This window comes from Macrobrachium rosenbergii, chromosome 20 (genome assembly GCF_040412425.1).
Source record: "Macrobrachium rosenbergii isolate ZJJX-2024 chromosome 20, ASM4041242v1, whole genome shotgun sequence".
Classification (NCBI taxonomy): Eukaryota; Metazoa; Arthropoda; class Malacostraca; order Decapoda; family Palaemonidae; genus Macrobrachium; species Macrobrachium rosenbergii.
The window spans coordinates 8,995,668-9,000,333 of record NC_089760.1 but is presented as its reverse complement, the minus strand read 5'-3'; the positions used below and the strand labels follow the sequence as shown (position 1 = coordinate 9,000,333).

The window sequence follows — 4,666 nt, the reverse complement described above, 5'->3', positions numbered from 1 at the left end:
ATTCCGAAGAATTTTCATTCCTATTGTGCGATAAATTATTAAAAAAAAAACACACAAGCCAAATTTACCAAATAACAGAGAAGTCATAAAACGCAGAATCAAGCAGTTATCGTTTAAGCATCTAAAATAAAGCATCAACGATTCTTCTGAAATTTCTCCATAAACAAGAAACAAGGATGTCGTACTCTTCCACTTAAATCGCCCAAGTTTCAGGATAGGCGAATCCATGGTCCTTGATGGTGACGTAAACAGCATTCGTTTGCCGGCAACTACTTGCTCAGTCTTCGTTTCTGGTACAGTGGAGTAGCTTTCTTTAATGGTGGGTCTGCGCAGCGTTTTAACGAATTCTTTGATATTAGAGTTACTGGAAATAATTCTGTGATTAGCTGTTCTTCCGATTGGAGTACCGTTTCTTGAAGGATGGTCTGCGTTTGATTGTGGAGCGACTCCCAGGCCCTGCCCAGGCTAAGTTTCCTTACATTTATTAAGAATTTTGTAATCGGTTAATTTCCATTTATCGTAAGATTTAGTGTGTCTGGGTACTTAAGGTTTGGGCTTGTTATTGAATTTTGTTAGTTTTAATTGATCCAAAGTTTTTTAATTGCAATAAAACTGTAGCTTATTTTAATTTTAAATATTTCATGGCATATTTTTCCTTAATATTTTATTGTGGGGCCGTTGAGGAATGTTTTGGTGTGGGGCCGTTGAGGAATGTTTTGGTGTGGGGCCGTTGAGGAATGTTTTGGTGTGGGGCCGTTGAAGAATGTTTTGGTGTGGGGCCGTTGAGGAATGTTTTGGTGTGGGGCCGTTGAGGTTGAGTATCATACTTAATACTACTAATGACTGTAATGAATATTGGGTATTATTTATTAGTCTCTAGCCACATAACTTTTGCTTTTTTCCCCACTCTGGGTTATAAAATTAAAGTAGGCCACGGTTCATTTATTTCTGTAGGCCACGGTTCATTTATTTCTGAAGTAACAGGTAATTCTGTTACAGGATCAAATCCTCTCGGCGAGGCAATTAAGTTTAGCATTAAACCTGTATTTTACTTCGAAATTGCATAGTGCTTGTTGATATACCTCGTCTTAAATCCTTTTGCTTAGTGCTTGTTAATATACTTGGTCTTAAATCCTAAATTTTGTCCGCTTTATATCTACCTTAAATATCTACCTTAAATTGTGGAGATGACATTAAAATTTTATTACAGAAAATCAAAACGGATTCAATTTTAAATATTTAACTACTCGATTTTCATGAAATCGACATTAAAATTTTATTTATTACAGCAAATCAAAACTGATTTAATTTTAAATATTTAACTACCAGATTTTCATGAAATCGAAGTCCCGCTTTATATCTACCTTAAATATCTGCCTTAAATTGTAGAGATGACATTAAAATTTTATTTATTACAGCAAATCAAAACTGATTTAATTTTAAATATTTAACTACCAGATTTTCATGAAATCGAAGTCCCGCTTTATATCTACCTTAAATATCTGCCTTAAATTGTAGAGATGACATTAAAATTTTATATATTACAGCAAATCAAAACTGATTTAATTTTAAATATTTAACTACCAGATTTTCATGAAATCGAAGTCCCGCTTTATATCTACCTTAAATATCTGCCTTAAATTGTAGAGATGACATTAAAATTTTATTTATTACAGCAAATCAAAGAACTGCCACAATTTTAAATATTTAACTACTTCCAGATTTTCATGAAATCGAAGTCACTTTATGAAGTAAACTACACAACGGAGAAATTTGGTCAAAATTCTGAAGCCAGGAAAACTTTTCTCAAGCTACACAAAGATGGACTTCTCTCCCCCGGGTTCTCTTACGGAGAAAGAGGTAAGTCAACTTGCCAAACCACTATTTTCACCTCCATCCCTACAGGGGCGGTGTGCCCCTGTAGGGGTGGAGGCCGCCCCCCATTTCCCTGTTCCATAGGTCTTTTGACCTATGGGCAGGTGAATGGGGGGTTTGTTTAATCAATTATTCCCTTTCAGGTGTCAATTGCATCGGCGGTTTAACTAATTTTAGAAGTTAATTAAGATTTTCTTTAAAATTAAAGATTTAAAGTAAAGTAACGTCTGTACTTTGATTGCTAAAGAATTATAATTGGATTTTGCCGTTATTGTTGACCTTTAACTTCACTGTTTTATATTTAACATTTGCGTTTAAAGTTTGGCAACTTGATACTACAGAGATAGTCAACTGGTAACTTGATCGTACATAGTCAACTATAACTGTTTTATTTGATATTTGCATTTAAAGTTTGGTAACTTGATCGTACAGAAATAGTCAACGTAAGCTTCTAAATGTTATGTGAGATTGAAGTTAATACAAATTAATCTTAGAAGATGTATCATTCCAAAGATCACTTATTTGCTTTATTTTACATCTAAACTTCCGAACTTAGGACGTTAGTTTAGTTTTCAGATGAAAAATTAACTATTTGGAAATTCATTGCTTTAAGCATTAAGATTTAACGTAGTTTGTTTGTTTAGGTATTTTTAATTTTATTTTTAATGTAAATTTATCTTTGTTCGTAGGTCAAATTAATTTTAAATTTATAAATATATAAATTTATATAGTAATATCAATGCCAATCATACAACAAGCACGCCTTTTATTTTTATTACTGCAATAGACATAACTAATTTTCCAATCAAATCTTTACTAGTATGGTAAAGTTGACACTATTCCAGGATGTTGAAATTAAGTAATTAGTGAGTCGAACCTAACGCTAGACTGTGCTATACTTTTACTTAACCTCTGGAAAACTTAATTTTGGCATTTCGCCTTTTTTTATGCGGTTGTTTCTTTTGGTCATTCACTTAGTCCTTTTGGACAGCTTTAGTTCCTCAGTAAGATAGCACTTTTTTTATATTTTTGCCTCTTAGAGGTATAAGAGTTGTTGGTTTGTATAGGAAGAAACTATTTTTGTTTGTATAGCAAGAAACTATTTTTGTTAGGTTTCGGGTTCAATCGCGTTAAAACCTCATGTTATTGACTTTAGTTATTTTTTTGAAACTTATAACTACAAAGATTTCTGCCGCAGTTTTTAATGCATTACAGGATGTTGACTTCGACAGTTAGAATGCAAACACTTCTGGTTTTTCAAGAACTCCACGTTCGTTGCTTTCACGCCACAAAATTGAGTGAGGTGAGACGTGAGCCTGGCGTTACTAATATACTTCACCCGTTCCATGAGTTGTCCTGCTTTGATGGTTCAAAGGTGTACTAAGTTTAAAATTTCATTAAAGTATCATTAGATAAATGCTGTATGTTAATCTTAGCTTCACCAACGGAAATTGCGAATCCTGTTTTCTTGCCATGAACTAAGCTGTATACCTTGACAGAGGGTTTTATGAAGACTGGTATATAACTATTTTAACTTAAACCAGAAGTCAAAGCCTTATATAAAATGGTGGTAATATTATTTTGGGAAGCAATTATGGTGTTTTAATGTTTCAATACCTGAAACTATTATGGTTTTGTAACTTTAGAAAAACCTGTTGACTGATATCACTTTTTAAGTACCTTAGTTGGTGGTTAAGGACTGAAAATTTGATTTTCATCCTTGAAACAAAGGTGTAAGTAAATTAGTTAAGACATCCAGGTTTTATACTCAACGTAAATTCTGAAGTTTGCAAACTATTAAGTGAAACTAAAATATTGTGATCATGCTGTCAGAAAGAACATATCTTTATTATGAATGAAATACAGCATATAAAATTTTTAAAGGCAAAACTCTTGCACTGTAATTGACAGTATAGAATATTAAAAGCAGAATTAACTAAGTGGTTGTGCACGATGGCAACATATACAATATACACAGTACTCAGTATTACACAGTACTCATTCAGTAAATATTCGGTTGAAGAAATACTTAAATTATTGGATTGAGACATCAGAAAGACATCAAAGTTTCTATCACGAAGCAAGCACTTGAAGGACTTCTTTACTGTGTTCGATGGAAAGGTGGTTTTCAAGGTAACTGTTATTCAGAGCAAAACTGGTGTTTCGTTGTAAATAAAATTTAATGAACGTTAACAATGACACATGGGCAAAGATTGCATAATAGGGCAAAGTTTGCATAATAAGAAATGACTATTCTCATACGTTACCATTTGATAAGTAGTGCTTGAAGCAAAATTAAAATAACTGGATAAAAACTGTAATAACCCTTATTTAAATAAACGCTATAGAAATAAACGCTATGGACCTTTTAAGTAAAGTACGACACTTCAATCATTGATTCCTTCTAAGTAAAATTAGATCTGTTAATGAGTGGCCTCTCTCTCTCTCTCTCTCTCTCTCTCTCTCTCTCTCTCTCTCTCTCTCTCTCTCTCTCTCTCTCTCTCTCTCTCTCTCTGTGGGTGGAGGAAGCAGGTGTGAAACTCAATCGCGACTCGCATGTTGAACCTGTGTTAATTTTGGAGAGCTATTGAAGGTGGTAGCGTTTTGAAGTCTTGTCAAAATCTAAATTATTTTTTCTCCCTTGGTCATGGTGTGTTCCCTTGGAGATTATATTGTTGAATACAGTTTGGAATAGATAAAATCTTAAAAGCAAATGATTAGGGTCTCGGGACAACGGCAATTTATGGATTAGGAAAAACTGGTTAAATCCTGAAAAGTTATGAATGGTATT

At 33.3% G+C, this 4,666-nt stretch overlaps 1 long non-coding RNA gene across 3 annotated transcripts; it reads left to right on the top strand.

Moving 5' to 3' along the window:
* Nucleotides 1–201: 201 nt before the first annotated feature.
* Nucleotides 202–4,213, top strand: LOC136849038 (uncharacterized). 3 transcript variants are annotated; one of them, XR_010856208.1, is made up of 3 exons: nt 202–319; nt 1,722–1,860; nt 3,074–4,213. It is a non-coding gene; the product is annotated as an uncharacterized lncRNA (long non-coding RNA). The 3 variants fall into 3 exon arrangements; XR_010856210.1 differs by lacking the exon at nt 202–319 and adding an exon at nt 366–495; XR_010856209.1 differs by lacking the exon at nt 202–319 and adding an exon at nt 367–502.
* Nucleotides 4,214–4,666: the final 453 nt, after the last annotated feature.